The 19,715-nt window shown below is 37.6% G+C and overlaps 1 pseudogene; it reads left to right on the top strand.

The window, feature by feature from the left end:
• Positions 1 to 17,602: 17,602 nt before the first annotated feature.
• LOC132360166 (SNRPN upstream reading frame protein-like) lies at positions 17,603 to 17,890 on the top strand (annotated as a pseudogene).
• The last annotated feature ends 1,825 nt before the right edge of the window (positions 17,891 to 19,715 follow it).

Here is a 19,715-nt window from a genome sequence, read left to right as displayed (position 1 = left end):
TCCCCACACACATCTTATCCAGAGCCTGGATAATTACCTTCAAGAGGATTCCTGTGTTGAAAAGTCATTAGCTATAATGAAACCATAAAAATTAGCCATAGAAAAACAAGGGTTGTTCTGGGTTTTTTGTTTTGTTTTCTTTGCTTTTTAAGGTGTGAGCTACTTAGGAGATGTGCCAAAGAGAAACCCAAAATATATATTTGGTTAAAATTAGGGAATGTAATACAAGTTTGTATTCATTTTTATTTATTTAATAAGTATATTCTTACTGTGTTCTTTAACATCTGGATGACATTGAATATCCTAGTATAAACAATATTCATTCCTTGGCAAATTTATTGTATTAGCACTTAATGGGAATCAGGATGGATTAAATTCTGTCCCTGCATGAATACTCATCAGGGATCTTAAAAGTGATCAAGAGACTGGCACAACATTGTAAATCAACTATACTTCAATAAAAAAATATATATATTTTTAAAAAGTGACCAAGTATCCTATCCCAATCATCCCAGGTAGACTTTCCAAAATATCTCCAATGAACACACACTAGTTCTAAGAATACATACAATCTCACCTAATAAGAGTCCCTTACTTCTAATCTCATTATACAGTCATACTCTGATATCTTAACACATATCTGTCTTCCCAAGGATGAGTGCAGATTTTTGAATCAGGTAGCAAACTGGTAGTGTTATAATACTGAGCTCACAGCATGAGTCACGCTATATTAAAACAGAATTTGTGTTTTTTCAAGAAGGAATAAATTAGGCTAAAATTTGCCTTTATTTTATTTTACTTTTATTATTTTAAAGTTGTATTCATGTACTGCTATGCAATATTATACATATTATTAAAATTCACAAAATCAAAATTATACAAGTATATAAAGGTGAATAAGTTCTTATTATTGTTTACCTTTCCCAAGGAATCTTCTTGGACACACTTTGGAGGAAATATACCCCACTTTGGAGATGAGTGCTGCAAGCTAGTGTTTTCTAATTTTAATGTGCATATATAAATAGCTTGAAGATCTTGATTAAGTGTAGATTCTGATTCAGTAGGTTTGGGGTGAGGCTTGAGATTCTGTTTGTCCAACAAGCTCCCAGGTGATGCTGATACTACTAGCCTGGGGACCACACTTTAAATAGTGAGGATTCATGCAGTAGCTTCTCTATTACTGACCTAAATCTCAATGCAAATTGAAGTTTTAACTGGTCAGTGCAATGTAGGTGGTGCAGAGAAACTGAAGATCATCAGCCAGTAGTTATTTTAAATGGTGCATATTAACAATGTAAATTAAATACATGAACCAGATTGGGTCCATATGTAAAGCATCTAAGGTGGAAAACTATTTATTAAACACTTTAAACCCCTTAAATGCATTCTCAAATACAGTAGCCATTGAAATGTTAAATACAAAGTAATCCTCTCTTTTAACACAGCAGATCGCCATGGAGCCTACAAGAAAATTTTTTTCTGTTATTACATGGCCTATAAATAAAACTGCCTTTTAATTTTTTTTTTCTGTTATTCCAAATTTTTCATTAGTTCACACTGACAGACCACTTTTCAGTCTGTCTTAGTCAGATTTCTCCATGAAAACTATTAGATGTGTCTGTAAACCAAGATAGTTTTTATAAAGTAAAGAAAACAGTTAAGTGTAATCTTTGATAAAATACCCTGAATCTGATCATATCACTTTCTATGCCTGATGATCACATACCTCATATGCATACTTCTCAGGGGTCTGGGTCATAGATTTCATAAGTGTTCCCCATTCATTTTCTCTGATGTAAATTTTAAAATATGGCAACATTCAGTGGAGATTTGAGCTCCCCAGTGCCAATTTGATGAAGTCCAAGTCTTAAAAATGCCAATGCACTTGTACATAAACATAAAACCAGGTCTGTGATCTGGGCCCAAGCTCCTGTACCAGAGGAGCAAACTTCTGATAAAGAACCACTTCCAAACTCTAGAAACACCAGAGCAGAAAAGCTCTCAAAGCTTGGCCTTGTTGAATCAGTTTACTTAATTTAAGCCAAACCCCAGCATCCATGTGCCAAGTGCCCGGCTCATCACTTGGGATTCAAAGATGAACAGGCCAGACTGTAGCATCTAAGAACTAAGTTAAGTGGATTGATATGGACCTATTCATGCTAAAGTACTACAAAAGAGGTATGTACAACATGTCCCTAGGAGTTGTACAAGGCCCCACAGGCAAGGTGATATTGTATTTCAAAGAATGAGTAGGAGCACTCTGGCAGGGCAGAGAGAAAGGATGTTCTCAGTGGATGATATAGCATTTATAATAAGGATTTTAAACTCTATAGACAATGATTAATCATGAAATGCATTATCATTTTTTAATTTCACTCCTCCTGTGCTTGTTAGCCATTTGTATATCATCTTTGGAGAAATGTCTATTTAAGTCCTTTGCCCCTTTTTAAATTTGGTTATTTGATTTTTTTGTTGTTGAGTTGTAGGAATTCTTTATATATTCTGGATATTAACCTCTTTTAAGATATATGATTTGCAAATATTTTCTTCCATTCTAAGGCTGTCTTTTCATTCCATTGATTATGTCCTTTGATGAACAAAAGTTTTTAAGTTTGATGTAGTCCCATTTGTCTATTTTTGCTTTTGTGGACTGTGCTTTTAGCATCATATCCAAGAAATCATTGCCATATCCAGTGTCATGAAGACTTTCTCTTATATTTTCTTCTAGTTCTATAAGTTTGGGGTCTTACATTTAGGTCTTTAATCCATTGAATTAATTTTTGTATGTTGCATAAGATAAAGGTCCAACTTCATTTTTTACATGTGGATATCCAGGTTTTCCAGCACCATTTGTTGAAGAGACTGTTCTTTTCTCATTGAGCAAAGCTTACCCTTTTAACCACTATCTATAGACAGGCATACCTTGTTTTATTGCTCTTTGCTTTATTGATCTTCACAGATACTGCATTTTTTTTACAAACTGAAGGTTTGTGGCAACCCTGCATCGCCAAATGATGGTTAGCATTTTTTAGCAATAAAGTATTTTTTAATTAAACTGTGTACAGTTTTTTTTAGACATAATGCTATTGCACACTTAATAGACTACAGTATAGTGTAAGCATAACTTTTATACACATTGGAAAACCAAAAACTTCGTGTGACTCATTATTGCAATATTCGCTTTATTGCAGTGGTCTGGAACTGAACTCACAATATTTCTACACATGTACATATATATATATATATATATATATATATATATATATATATGATTTATTATAAGGAGTTGGCTCATTCGATTATGAAGGCTCACAAGTCCCAAGATTGTCAGGGTGTCTCAGCAAGCTGGAGAGCCAGGGAAGTCAATGGCTTAGTTCCAGTCCAAGTCCAAAGGCCTGAGAACCAGAAGAGTTGATGGTATAGTTTTAGTCTGAAGTCCAGCAGGTTTGGGACCCAGGAAGAGCCAGTGTTTCAGTTTGAGACCAGAAGCAAGTAATTTAAAATAAATAAATAAATAAATAAATAAATAAATAAATAAATAAAATTCCAGTTCAAAGGCAATCAGGGAAGAAGAATTCTCTCTTACTCAGGTGAAGGTCAGCCTTTTTGATCTTAATGTTCAACCAAATATCTGAGCATCCCATGGCCCAGTCAAGTTGACATCTAAAATTAACCATCACATACTGCCACTTACTACTTGATTGGCCCTGGGCAGATTATTTTATCTTCCTGTGCATCAAGGTCCTCATCTGTAAACTGGGAATAATTATAGTACCTACCTTACAGACTTTCTGCAAGGATTATACAAAAGCATGCATGCAATATACTTAGCAAAACACATAATAATTGTTACTTATTACTGTTAACTTTTAAGTTACTACATAGGATTCCATTGTTTGGACAGATTGCAATTTATTCAACTGATTCTCTACTATTAAATTTCAAGTGTTTCCAGTTTTTTTTCTTTGTTCCTAGTATTTTTTATTATTGAGAAATGCCTTCAAGAATATCTGTGTAGGTATATCTTTGGGCATATCCATAATTATTTCATTAAGATTAATCTCTATAAGTGAAATCACTCAGTTAAGCAGATAACCAAAGATTTCAATACATATATAACCATAACCTTTGCCACTTGACTCTGCAGCACCTTGTTCTTGAGGTGATTATATTTCTCTGTTTCACTGATATTGAGCTTGGCTGTGTGACCTGCTTTGGCCAATGGAATGTGAGCAGATATAATATCCAACCAAAGCTTTAAATGTACCTGTATGGATTGACTTGCTGCCTTAGAGATTCCACCTTCTTATACTTTTTTCTTTTCTTTTTCTTTTTTTCTTTTTGGCTGTGTTGGGTCTTCATTGCTGCACGCAGGCTTTCTCTAGTTGCGCGAGCTGGGGATACTCTTCGTTGAGGTGCGCAGGCTTCTCATTGCAGTGGCATCTCTTGTTGCAGAGCACGGGCTCTAGGCGGGTGGGCTTCAATAGTTGCAGCAAGTGGACTCAGTAGTTGCGGCACACGGGCCCTAGAGGGCAGGCTCAGTAGTTGCGGCTCACTGGTTTAGTCTCCACGGCATGTGGGATCTTCCCGGACCAAGGGTCAAACCTGTGTCCCCTGCATTGGCAGGCGGATTCTTAACCACTGTGCCACCAGGGAGTCTTCCACCCTCTTATACTTTTGCCATGAGAACAACATTCCCTGGGCACCTGTTGATTGCAGAATGGAGGACATGTGGATCAGATCTGAACTCAATTCACAGCCCAAATCACAGTCACTCTAGCTGACCCTCAGATCTGGGGGTGAGAAAAATATTTGTCACGTAAGTCACTAAGATATTATGGGGTTTTTTTATGCACATTATTGCAGCAATAACTGACTAATGTACAGAGAGATGAGATCATCAGATTTATTGGTCATACTTCAGTGACCTAAGCTGCCTAGAGTAGTCCCAGAGTACTAAGTCTATTATCATCCTTCCACCAGACCCCTCCCCCAACAAATCACTGAATCTACATATAAGCTCACTCCTCTTTTTAGGGTTACTGCCAAAATCAAAAGCTTCCAAAATCTATTAGAGAAAATGTTCATGACCAGGAGATATGTAAATTTCTTAGCCTCTCATTGAGAATCCTTAAAAAGTATTCTTGGAGTCTAAAGTCTTAATAGCTTTTCCCAAGATATGTTCCAAAGAACATTAGTCCTTTAAAATGCTCACAAAATCCACAAAAATGGATTCAATTTTGGCCACTTAAGTGATCACTTAAGTTTTAGAAATGCTTTTTTTTTTTGAAACGTATTTTTTGAATATGTATTTTATGACATTCTTGAATGTTCATGATGCACACCAGCATGTGAAATTATCTGAGAAAGCTTGCAGTAAAGAAACGTGCTAAGACTCTGCATGTCCCAATTTTAATTTACACTAGCCCTTTTCTTCTAGCAACATCTCAATATCTCTTATTAACTGAGAAGCTAGTATTCTACAGAATCTATTTTGTGAGACCTTAACTCAGAAGGTGGACTCTCTAATGAGGAAATTTCAGGCTTTACAGAGGCCAATTAGAACAGATATTTTAGGTCTCTGTAGTACCTATTATACCATGTCACATTATGTACATATATCAATTAGTAAATGAGCCAATCTGCTGTTCCAGAGGCCACATATTACAGTGACTTCAATAAGATAGAAGTTTATATCTTTCATGTAAGAGTCCAGAGATGAATAGTCTAGGTTGACAAGGTAGTTCTGCCTCACCGGGTCATCTAAAATCCCAGGCTGGCAGTTTGTCTCTGTGACCCTCAACATTGGTTTCCAATCCCTGTCATTTCCCAGCCTGAAGGAAGAAAGAAGTCTAGAGGAGGAGATTCCATCTTAAGAAACAATCAAGATATTGCTTATGTCACTTCTTACATATCATTGGCCCAATCCCAGTCACATGTCCAATGCCTAGCTCCCAGGGAAATATATCTCTAGCTAAGTGGCCATATGTCCTACTAAAAGGTCAGATAATTCTATTCCTAAAAGGAAGAAGAGGACAATAGACACTGGGGGTCAATTAATGGTATCTGCCACTGTATTTAGTTTACTTTCTTGAAACCTCTGGACTTTCCCTTCTAGGTAACAGAATGGAAGTTGTCATATAAATGAGTCAGGAAATGCCATTTTCCCACTACAGATCTATAGATGCCACTTCCATCAGAATGATAAACATCATCTTTAAGTTACCATTATCTCCTATCTCCTTAAAACATCTGAGGCAATGCACAATTCCTAGTTTAAAATACAACTTGAAACTGCTCATTTTTTAATGTTCAGACTCACAAGTAATCAAAAAAATGTAAGCACCTTGAGGGCAAGGAGGGTATCTTACCACTGTTGTCAGAACAATGTGCCACACTATAGGTGCCTGGAAAATATATGTTGCATGAATGAATAAAATAAGATGCCAGCTTGAAAAATGGAACAGGATACTATTATCTCCTTTTAAATTAGTGAAGGTTTAAAGTAATAATGGTATTTAATGCTGGTGAAGATGCAACAAGGCAGATAGTTTGACATATTACAGATGGAAGTATAAATTAGTACAACCGTTCCAGAGGGCAATTCATCAAATTACAAGAACAAAAAGAAACAAATTTTTGTTGATCACATGGGCAAAGATATAAAAATTTGTTAATATGTTATCTTGGTGAAAGTATCGGGAAGCATACTCTTTCATATATTACTGGTGGGAGCCTGTTTGTAGTAACCACTGTGGAGAAATTTGGGGAATGCCTAGCACAATAAAAATGCACATACTCTGACTTAGTACTTTCTCCTCTAGAGGTCTGTTTTACTGATATATTTGCACAGTTGTGATGTTCATTTATATAAGGGTACTCAATACAGACTTATTTGTAGTGGCAAAAGACTAGAAAAAGCCTAAATGTCCTTCATTGGGAGGGGGACAATTAAATGCCAAGCAGCTATTTAAAAATACATTGTTAAAATTGTTAAAGTCAAAGTACACAATAGTATTTCTACCACCATGATTTGATAGGCTTTTTAAAAAGTGGCTGTGGAAGATACACCCATTTTCATAGCAGCATTATTTATAATAACCAAAAAATGGAGGAAGCTAATAAGAACCTGCTGTATAAAAAATTAAAATAAAATTCAAAAAAAAATGGAGGATAAAACCCAAGTGTTCATATATATATATATATATATATATATATATATATATATATAGCGAGAGAGAGAGACAGAGAGAGACAGAGAAAGAATCTGAGGAAGAAGAAGCATGATTGAAAGTCAGAGATGGAAGGCTAACTTGTTAAGGTTTATATTTAACTCTTTTTATCATATATCACTTTTTCAACAGAAGTAAAAAACTTTGGGGAGTTCCCTGGTGGCCTAGTGGTTAGGATTCCTGGCTTTCACTGCCGTGGCCTGGGTTCAGTCCCTGGTTGGGGAACTGAGATCCCACTAGCCACACAGTGCAACCAAAAAAACAGAAGTAAAAAACTTAAAAAGTCACTATTCATATTCTTTGATTCTGTAATTCTCTTTCTATCCCAATGAAATAATTTGAAATACAAACAAAAATTTATGCCCACTATGCATCAAAAACTTGGAAATAACCTAAACATCCAATATTACGGGAACAGTAGTGAAAACCGTAATTTGTAATTAACATTTTCAATAATACTGGAGAATGATATAATGAAAAACAAACAAACATAAAGCTCGGGACTCCCCTGGTGGCACTGTTGTTAAGAATCCACCTGCCAATGCAGGGGACACGTGTTCGAGCCCTGGTCCAGGAAGATCCCACATGCCACGGAGCAACTAAGCCCGTGCGCCACAACTACCAAGCCCTGGGAGCCACAACTACTGAGCCCACGTGCCATAACTACTGAAGTCCGTGTGCCTAGAGCCCGTGCTCCGCAATAAGAGAAGCCACCGCAATGGGAAGCCCGCACACTGAAAGGAAGAATAGCCCCCGCTCGCCGCAGCTAGAGAAAGCCGGCGCAAAGCAACGAAGAACCAACGCAGCCAAAAATAAATAAATAAATAAATAAATAAATAAATAAATAAATAAATAAATAAATAAATAAAATACTAAAAAAATAAAATAAAAATAAAGCATAGTGAAAAGATCACAAGTACATATGACAGAACGTTATCAGTTGTTGCCCCTGGGGAGTAGCACTACAGATGCATATTATTCTGTTTCTTTATACTTTTTTGTTTGATACAAGTCAGAGCTCTTCTGACTGTTAGTGACAGAAACCGAAATCAAACTACCTTAATTAAAGGGATATTTGTTGGCTTACTGAACCAGTTACTAGGACTGACTGGAACCAGGGACTCTTTCCAAATCTCCTTCCCCCTCCTCTCTGCACATTGGGATCAATGTCTTCTATGATAGATCTGCCTTCTCCACAGCCATAGGACTCTGTTGCCAGAAGCTCCTGGATTCACATTTTCTAGTTTTTCCACTACAGAGGCAGAGAATGTTCCCTCATTCTTTGGGTGGTGTGGCAGATCCAGCTAAAATAATCTCAACAAAAAATTTTCATTGGCCCATTTTAGATCACATATCCAATCAGAGCGGCCAGGGTGGTGATAGGGAGGGAGGGGAGGGTAGTGCACAGGAAGGCAGGTTTATGGAAGAAGACAGCATCAACCAGGAGGTAACAGGATCTGTTCTCCTTGAGTTTGGGGCAAGTCAGTGCAGCCTGCATTTCCCATGCTGTAGCAGAATTAAAAAAAAAAAAAAGACAGCAGCACCCACTATGGCCAGATGGTTAGTGTGATAAGGAGTGTGCAATGTACCGAGAAAAGAAGAGAGCTGCTAGGCCATCAAAATAACAACTGTCCATCATACTGTATTTTCAATGAGCATGTTTACTTGGATAGTCAGGAAGAAAAATGTTAAGTGAGGAAAGAACACCATTTCCTTTTCTCTCTCTTGCCCTGGGGTTTAGTGGTGCCTCTGGAATACTTCCTTATCTGCCCTCTGGTCACCTGAAAAAACAGTTATATTCACCTTCTGATTAAACCTTGAAATCAAACTTGCTCTCCCTTAAATGGCCTGGTGAAATAGTTTTCTGAAACCCTGAACCTGGTTGGTTGTTTTTTCCCCCCAAGTCACCTTCCAGGCAACAGAAACACAGCTAACATCTGAGTTCTATCCTATAATTTGAATTTTGGGGTGAGGTTCAATTCCAAAGGTCCTGGTTTCTGCATCTCTCTCCCGCTCCTGCACTGGCCAAGTCTGAGTTTATTGACCTTCACAGCACAATACAAAATACACTTGTTTGCTTTGGCCTGTTCTGACGGGCAAGGAGTCCTGTCTGAGTTTGCCTTCCACTGTTTGGTTTGCTAATTATATTGTGTATTTTAGTCACTTTCTGTACACATCACTAGACACCTTTCTTAATGACTCATTATTTCAATGTTTGGGAAAAAAATTATATAATGTGCTCTGCTTTCTTATGACTTAATTCATTTCTTTTTGTAAAGTTATGAGACTAGGCACCAACCCTTAATTGGAATATACTTGTTACAAATTTATTTCTAAGTCTAGCAGAAGCAACTACTATTATACTAGATATAGGATAAAAGTTACAAAGAATTGTAAAAAGTTGATGAAATTCATCCATTCTTTTTTATTTTTAATTGCGGCAAAATACACAGAATATGAAATTTACTGTTGTAACCATTTTTACAGTAAAGTACATTCACGTTGTTGTGCAACCAATCTCCAGAATCATTTTCATCTTGCAAAACTGAAACTCTATACCGATTAAACAAAAACTTCCCATTCCTCCCTCCTTTTAGCTCCTGGCAACCACCCTTTTATTTTCTGACTTATGAATTTGACTACTCTAGGCACTTCATATAAATGGAATCATAGAACATTTGTCCTTTTGTGACTAGCTTATTTCACTTAGAAAAATATCCTCAAGTTTCATCCATGTTGTAACATGTGTCAGAACTTCATTTTTTAAGGCTAAATAATATTCCATTTATGTATATACCACATTTATCCATTCATACATCAATGAACACTTGGGTTTTATCTTCCATTTTTTGGTTATTATAAATAATGCTGCTACGAAAATGGGTGTACAAATATCTCTCTGAGACTCTGCTTTTAATTCTTTTGGGTATATACCCAGAAGTGGAATGCTGGTCATATGGTAATTCTATTTTTAATTTTTTGAGGAACTGTTATACTGTTTCTCATAGTGGCTGCACCATTTCACATTCCTACCAACAGTGCACAAGGGTTCCAGTTTCTCCACATCCTTGCCAATACTTGCTATTTTTTGGTTTTTGGTAGTGGCCATCATAACAGGTGTGAGATGAAAATCTCATCTATTCTTAGCCTCTCATTTTGTGCATGAGGAACTGAGACCCAGTCATTTTAAATAGATTGTCCAAGGTAGTGCAAATCATATGAGGGAGTAAAGTGCAGTGGTTAAAATATTGGACTCTGGATCTAGATTCCCATTTTTTAATCTTGGCTCTGCAACTGACTGACTGCATAATCTTGGGCACATTACTTAACTTCTCTGTGTCAGTTTCCTTGTTTGTAAAATGAGTATAATTTAAGGGTACCTATTTCATAGAGTTGTTGTTGTAAGGACTAAATGAGATAACACACATAAAGTGCAGCTTGAAGATGGCCACGGTTTTTTGGACATTCCTCTTATGGGAGGATGGGATCTAATTCCCCTCCCCTTGAACCCACACTGGCCATAGGCCCTCAGTTGTCATTAATAAAATGCAACTGAAGTAATACTGCTTGACTTCCAAGTCTGAGTCAGAAGAAGACTTTCATCTTCTGCCTTGGTCTCCACGAACACTCTCTCTGTGGGAAGCCATCTGCCATATAAGAAGTATGACTGTCCTGCTAGAAAAACCATATGAAACTACATGAAGAGAGAGAGGGGTTTGTTCCATTGAGCTCAGCTTTCCTGCCATCCTCACAGGTGCCAGGCATCTGAATGAGCCTGTTTGGCACCCTCTAGACCAAACCAGCTGTCAGCTGAACAAAAAACAAGTGACCTCAGTCAATACCACACTGAGCAAAAGAATTGCCAGCCAAGTTTTACCCAAATACTATTTTTACATAATTAATTTGGGCATTAAATCACACAGCAATTGATCACTGGAACAAATGCCTGGTATACAATAAGTGCCACTAGAATGTAAGCTCTCTAAGGGCAGGTATTTTTGCCTTCATTGCTATTTCCCCAGGACTTAGAACAATGACTGGCATATAATAGGTGTTCAATAAAGATTTGCTCAATGAATGGATGAAATTTAAACTCTTGCTTTTATTAGTGGTAGATGGTAATCAGAACCAGTCTGCTGATCAGAGCTCTCCGTATCACTCCATGCTGACCTAAAAGCTGCTGACCATTTATTTCTCCTGAGATTTTTAGGTCTTTATGATACAACTCTTGGTGTACTCTCAAAATTTAATGGTAAAGTATACGTTAATTTGCAAAGGTTGGAGAACATCAAAAGAGACTGCATGGTGTTTCTTATACTAATACTACAATACCAGGCACTTAAAACCTGTAGCTCATTAAATCCTAACAACCCTGCAAAATTTATATCATTTCCTCCCATTCTACACATTAAGATACTAGGGTTCAAAGAGTTTAGGTACTTTGCCCAACCAGAGATGAGAAGCGAAAGGTTCAGGATTTGAACTTAGATCTGCTTCCTCCTTGAAGAACACTTTTCAGTCTAGAAAACTATTCATAAAGATCATCAGCACACAACAGTGAGTAAAGAGGGTCTTTTGCTTTAAAAGTCAAGAATAGCCCATTCAAGTCCCAGCTGCTGGCCAACTATGAGGCCTTCTTCAACTCATTTCATTTATCTCATTCTCCTCAACCAGAAAATGGGAAGAGTGATCCCTGTCCTGCCTACCTTACAGTGATTTGGGTGATTCTTATAACCCAAACACTTCTGCAAACATGCTTCTGCAGAAAGATCTTCCCATGGCAACAAAGATAGAAAAAGATGGGCAGAACTTTTTGAGATCCTAAATAGAAAAACATTTTTGACAAAATAGTGGGAATTAGTGATTCCAAAGTTGAAATAATCTTCAGCAAAGCAAATTGAGTTCAAAAGAAATAAATGTTAGGACAAATAAGATATTTTGAGGTAAAGGATATATTCATCTAACGTGAAATTTTTACTCAAAATATAATTGTCAATGTAGTCAAAACCTGAATATCTGAAGTTGAATATCAGATTTGAGAATATTGGAGTGTGTGTTAAAATGTTGATGCTTTTAGCTCTAGTAGCTTGTGGTACAAATAACTAATCTAGTTTTTTTTTTTTTTTAATATATTCTTTATTTATTTATTTTTGGCTGCGTTGAGTCTTCGTTGCTGCACGCGGGCTTTCTCTAGTTGCTGCGAGCAGAGGTTACTCTTCGTTGCAGTGCGTGGGCTTCTCACTGCAGTGGCTTCTCTTGTTGTGGAGCACGGGCTCTAGGCACGCAGGCTTCAGTAGTTGTGGCTCGTGGGCTCTAGAGTGCAGGCTCACTAGTTGTGGCGCACTGGCCCAGTTGCTCCGCAGCATGCGGGATCTTCCCGAACCAGGGCTGGAACTCGTGTCCCCTGCATTGGCAGGCGGATTCTTAACCACTGCACCACCAGGGAAGCCCACTAATCTAGTTTTAAAATTGTTGAAACAAGAAAGAATGAACCACTCCTTCCAATGTGGTATTCAGCCCAGAACATTGCAGACTTTGGGTACCAGTTGTGTTGCTTTACCCTCACATGTTCATTCATTTGCTTCTAAAGTACATTCTCTTTGCCAAGGTGAAAATGTTAGGAGGAAATCCAACCTCACCACATGCCATACCAAGACCACCCAGACCCTCTGTGTGCTGTTGCTGATTGAGGCTACCAGATCAGACTTCCTTTGCCTTAGGGTAAATTCCATTTGGGGTCTCTTGTTGCCCTCTTCCACTGATTGGCCTCCGTCAATATATCTTGGTCCTTCAAGATGTTCTACTAATGTTGAGTCACAGAAGAGAAACCGTTGGTTCTCAGGAATTTCTACAAATTTCCTCATTTCACCCCCACCTTCCCTCTCTAGTATCCAACTCTGAAAACCAAGGGCTCCTTGGTCTGAGCAGCCTTTGTCAAGCCACAAAAGATCCTGTTATACACTTTCTCTAGGGCCTGTGGGGCCTACTTGACATACATTTGCATAACTATGTTCAGCTTCCCAAGCGATACTTGAAAACAAAAAAGAACAAGGAGAATCTGCACCAAGGGGTCTTGTTGTTTTTAAACAGAGACTGTTTAAATGTGATTTATTTGGCTGAAGTTCTGTCTAACCAGAACCTCACCACCAACACGCAGTCAGGTGTACATATGGGTGCACACACACACACAGACACACATACACACACACAACCACACACACTGAGCTAGGTTTAGTCTCCCAGACTCAGATCCCTAAATGTTTCTATGACCTATGATTGTATACACTCTGATAGCTCTCAACTCTAAATTCGGAGGGTCTAAAAAAGATTTGAACATGTTAAAAATGTTGTAAATTTGACTATTACAATTGTAGAACCCAATTCAACAAACCAAATTTAGGGTTATAGGAGTATCAAATTTACCAAGAGAGTTTCTGTGATTTAAACTGGTATAAGAGCAAGTAATTTGTAAACTCCACTATTTTTCTTAATTTATGTCTTTTCAACTTTCCACCCTTTAAAACTCCATCAACACTCCATTTGTTTAGAATATCTAGAATCGCAATTGCTAAAACATAGCATACAGGCTATGGGTTCTGGATCTGTGGTCAGCAGATCTGGGATTCAACCCAACCTGTGACTTGGTGGAGGCAGATCGTCCTTGAGTCACTTAGTACCTGTGTCATAAGATTGTTGTGAAAATTAAATGAGAAAAATAACAGTGTCAAGCATCCAGCAAGTGCTTGAAAACATCAGCCATTTTACTATCATCAAAAAGTCTACAAATAGGGACTTCCCTGGTGGTGCAGTGGTTAAGAATCTGCCTGCCAATGCAGGGGACGTGGGTTCAAGCCCTGGTCTGGGAAGATCCCACATGCCGTGGAGCAACTAAGCCCGTGTGCCACAGCTACTGAGCCTGCACTCTAGAGCCTGCGAGCCACAACCACTGAAGCCCATGTGCCTAGAGGCCGTGCTCTGCAGCAAGAGAAGCCACCGCAATGAGAAGCCCGCGCACCGCAACTAGAGAAAGCCCACACGCAGCAACAAAAACCCAACCTAACCAAAAATAAAATAAAAAATAAAAAAAAAAGTCTACAAATAAATTCTGGAGAGGGTATAGAGAAAAGGGAACCCTCCTATACTGTTAGTGGGAATGTAAATTGGTGCAGCCACTGTGGAAAACAGTATGCAGGTTTCTTAAAAACTAAAAATAAAACCACCATATGATCCACCAATCCCACTCCTGAGCATACATCCAGAGAAAACTAATTGAAAAAGACACATGCACCTCAATGTTCATAACAGCACTGTTTACAGTAACCAAGACACAGAAACAACCCAAGTGCCGATCAACAGACAATTGGTTTAAAAAGATGTGGTGTGTATATATACAGTGGAATATTACTCAGCCATAAAAAAGAATGAAATATTGCCACTTGTGGCAACATGGATGGATCTAGAGAATATCATACTATGTGAAATAAGTCAGAGAGAGAAAGACAAATATTACATGATATCACTTATATGTGGAATCTAAAAAATAATACAAATGAATTTACAAAACAGAAACAGACTCACAGGCATAGAAAACAAACTTATGGCTACCAAGGGGATAGGAAGTTAGGGAGGGATAAATTAGGAGTATGGAATTAACGAGACAAACTACTATACATAAAATAGATAAGCAACAAGGATTTACCATATAGCATACGGAACTATGTTCAATATTTTGTAGTAACCTATAATGGAAAATAATCTGAAAAAATATATATAACTGAATCACTTTGCTGTACACCTGAAACTAACACAATATTGTAAATCAACTATACTCCAATTAAAAAAAACCTATTACTATAAGAACCCCCATCGGCCATTTGTAATTAGCATAATCTTTTGCCAAATTTAATGCTAAGATAACTTTAGTTTCACAAACTACCCTTACCACTTAATGCTCCCACCAGTGCCATTGCCTTCATTCCTATGACCATAGCAAGTTATTTACATTGTCCTTTACAACAGTAAGTATTTTTCACCTCTCTTAGACATGCTCGATGTTGTAAAAGGCAGAAAGCAAAAAATAATTCAATTGGAAAGACTGAGTCTCTTGTTAGTGTCATGATATTTAAACATTTAGCTCAAGTATTGATGCTTTTTGCATTTAAATCAATTTTAGATGTTAACAATAGCTAATCTAATTGCTAGTGACCTTATAATTAACATAAGAACACAAATCATGGGCATCAAGTACGTATTAAAGTCAAATAACAGGTAATTTTTTTTCTCTTAGTCCTTTGAGGGTATTGATTAAACCCAATGTAATTTCTCTTTCCAAATGGAATTCCAGCTCTTATTTGAGAATGAAGAAGTAACAACATCCCCTGTAAAGGGCTATCAGACCTCCTTCCATGTCAATGGAAAGGAGGAAATGAAAATTAAACATCACAACCAAAGCACAGATGGGAAACTAGATAAGCTGATCATCCTCTATTTTGATTACTACATTTGTTAGGGCTAAATGCTTAATCTGTGTTTGAGAATGGCAGTTACTCTGCTAAAAAGAAAGGAAATGAATGATCCCATCAACATTGTGATGTAGTTGAGATTTATCTGTATCAAATCTAACTCTGTTTGGGATGAGCTGAAAATCTTGATCTATTTAAAAGGTTCCAATTTGGCAGAACTTTCTTCCCTGTCAGCACCGAAAAAAGTCTTTGAAATGCATAGGAACTCTACAAATGAAAGGAGGAGTACGAATGGAGTGAATATAGTCCCAAACATTTTGTAATATTCCACAAGTCTTTTCCACAGCCGCATTTTTCTCCCACGATTACTCTATGCTCATTTTAAGGGAAAGATATTTAGTGAATCAGAAACAGGAAGTTGGTCTCTACTGGAGCCTATAGCATCTTTGCTATGATGTTAATGATTTGCAGAGCCTCTTCCTCTCCACTCCCAACTGATGTGAACTGGGCCAAGGTTAAGTTGATGGAACTACTTAAGCATTCCCTCTAGCTTTTCCCACAAAGATCAACACAAGGATCAGCAATGGTGTTGTTTATATTACGTTGATTTACTGTATCATGCTGCTCCTCATTCCTAACCTCTATGATTCATTCATAGTATTTCACCAAATGCACTCATAAAGTGGGATTAATCACACTTGCCTATTATAGTGGACAGCTACTGCTTTTCTCTTAATCTTCAGATAAAAGCATTTGAATCTCCTCTGAGGAATACAACTTCCCTACTCAATCCATGGTGTTACGAATACAGATGTTCTCATCCCCAACTCCAAAGATGGGCACATACATCAGGACTGATGGAACCAGAGCCTGGACTCCTGCTGTCCTTGGTCTTTGGTGCCCTGCCCCATCCTTCTATGCAGCAATGGATTTTGCCCCCAGGCCAAGTTGGAAACATCATCTCTGAAGAAATTTAGTCAGTGTATGTGGTGTATTCATGCAATAGTAATTCAGAGTAGGGGTTGGCACACCAGAGAGGACCCAATTTGCATTGGTATTTAGAGAGAGGCACAGCCTGACTACCTGCCCCCAGAGCCCTAAAGTAAATCCTATCAATCACATTCCTATTGACAAACACAAAATCTAGCTCTAATTTTGGAGCTGAACAAAGGAAACCTCACCAAAGCCACCTATACCAATTGGACTTGTCCTTGATTCACAAGTAAATGAGTAAAAGACCATGTGTTGGTAGGAAATTCTGTACCTCAAGTTTATTTGGAGAACAACCAAAATAAATATCAAAATAACTGACCTAGACAGTGGAAATATAAATAATTCATAAAACATAAGAAGCTACAAGGAATTCTCATCAGTGTCCAAGAAGAGAAGATAATGTATTCATTTAAACCAAAAGAGACTACTATGAAAAAAGAGCAGTTGGAAAACAATGAAGATTTCATGGAGATTAAAAATACAATCACCAAAATAAAAATATAACTCTAAGCAATGCAAGAAAAAAATCAAGAAAATCTCCTGGAATATAGAGGAAAAAGACCAGAGACAGAAAACATGAGGGAAAAAATGTCAAGAGGAGTAGAGCAACTAAAAGAACCAATCAATACCTGTCCAACAGGAGTTCCAGGAATAGAGAACAGAGAAAAAAATTTTAAATAATAGAAGAACATACCCCAGAGTTGATATAAGATATAAAAATTCAAATAGAAAGGGCTTATTAAGTATGGAACAGGATGAGCTTGAAAAAGAAAAAAAGATTCATTCTGAAATTTCAGAACAGGTATAAAGAGAACACACCAAAAGCTTTGGGGGGGCGCCAGTTAGGGCAAAGAGGTTACTACAAACAAGTAACAATTTCAGGGATTCCATTGACACATGGGATGCAAGAAAGCAATGGGGCAGAGCAGAGCAGACCAGCTGTGGGAGATGCTTGACATTCCAGCCAGAGAAGTGGCCACTGGTGGAGTGGAGCAGGCCAGGGACCACTTACACCTGAGACAGATGATAGACCAGCACATGCCAGAGGTAGAAGTCCAAGTAAAATGTTGAAGGAACAGCCTCATTGAGCAACCAAGAGTGTCAGTCGTACCCAGTGCAATCTAGCAGCTGTAAATATCTGTAGTGGATTTCCAGGTGAAACCAAGACAGGTATTCTTAGTTGAGACACCAAGAGGTGGTTAAAGCAGTATTGGAACATCAAGATAGCTTATTCCAAGTCAAAAATCAGACAATGTAATAAAGGTATTATCCAGGAAAAAAAAAATAGAAAAGCAAGCAAGAAAGCAATGAAGTAATGCTTTCAAACAACTAGGAAAAAATATTTTGAGCATAAAATTCTATATGCAGGCACACTATCAACCAAGTGTGAAAGTGAAATGAAGACATTTCATACATGCAAAGACTTAGAACGGTTCTTACGTATCTCTTCTGAAAAAAGTTGAAAAGTACCAAAATACACTTTAGCAACACCAAAGAGGAATCCCATGACAAAGGATGACACAGGATCTAAGAAACAGCAGAAGAAACCCACAAAGGCCATAAAAAGAAATAATGGGGATAGATTTGTGCAATGTGACAATAAAATAGTCTGTTTAAAAGTAAGCATCCTGGACTTCCCTGGTACACAGTGGTTAAGAATCTGCCTGCTAACGCAGGGGACATGGGTTCGAGCCTTCGTCTGGGGAGATCCCACATGCTGCAGAGCAATTAAGCCTGTGAGCCACAACTACTGAGCCTGTGCTCTAGAGCCCACGAGCCACAACTACTGAGCCCGTGTGCCACAACGACTGAAGCCCATGTGCCTAGAGCCCGTGCTCCGCAACAAGAGAAGCCACCATGATGAGAAGCCCATGCACTGCAATGAAGAGTAGCCCCTGCTCGCCCCAACTAGAGAAAGCCCACACACGGCAACAAAGACCCAGTGCAGCCAAAAATAAAACAAATAAAATAAATACATTTATAAAATAAAAATAAAATTAAAACTAAAAAAATAAAAGTAACCATTCCAAAAACAGTATAAATAAAAACTGGGATAATTATGAAACATTTTCTCTTTCAACAAGAGAAAAGGAGGGACAATTACAGACTCTGTGAAAATTGTGGTCCATAGATGCAGTAAGCTAGGACAAGGCATTCATTTGAGAAATGGATAAACTGTAAGAAAAGAATATCCATTTCAATTTGTTACAGGAAATTCTCAGAGTAGCACAGGTTTAGGAATATAAAATTACAACTCCTTCTCTATGGATTCGATCATCCCACCTAGATCTGTAACAGACAAAGTTACATAATCATAATACTATAAATGCTATTATTTGGACTTGAATTTCATAATGAACTTATAAATGAAGTATGGAAAATTCAATTATAGTTACAAAAAAAATGTAAGTGTTGTTAAAAACTAACTATGCAAAATGAATTACAAAGTTGAAAAGATTTCTGGTTTCTGGTCAGGAATATAAGGTGCTTGAAAATCATCACTCCATCCTAACAACAAACAAAAAGCTGAACAAACTGAAAATCAACAGCTCTTCTTAGATCCATCAGAGCATTGAGGTCACAAGGCAAACTGCTGCCCTCAAAATTGGAGAGACAGACAGGCAGGTAGAATCACAATTTACTGGAGGAGAAACCTACATGGAAACCAGACCACATTCTTTAATCCAGGACATCAGGACCAGTTTTCAACAAAAAGTTACAAGGCAAACAACACAGTTTGAAGAGATGGATATATATAGAGAGATCAGACTACTGATATAGTCAAATAGACTACTATTTGATCAGAATCAAATTCAGATATGTCAGGGATGTTGGAATTATCAGACCAAGTATTTAAAACAGCTATGATTAATATGCTAAGACCCCTAATGGATAAAGTAGACAACATGCAAGAATAGATGGGTAAGAAAGATGGAAATTCTAAAAAGGAATTGAAAAGAAATCTAGAGATCAAAAACAGAAATGAAGACAGTGATAGCTTCTGATAGGCTTTGGTGGGCTCGTTAGT

Source organism: Balaenoptera ricei, chromosome 2 (assembly GCF_028023285.1).
Source record: "Balaenoptera ricei isolate mBalRic1 chromosome 2, mBalRic1.hap2, whole genome shotgun sequence".
Classification (NCBI taxonomy): domain Eukaryota; kingdom Metazoa; phylum Chordata; class Mammalia; order Artiodactyla; family Balaenopteridae; genus Balaenoptera; species Balaenoptera ricei.
The sequence above is the reverse complement of the archived record's forward strand: the minus strand, read 5'-3'. Positions and strand labels throughout refer to the sequence as shown.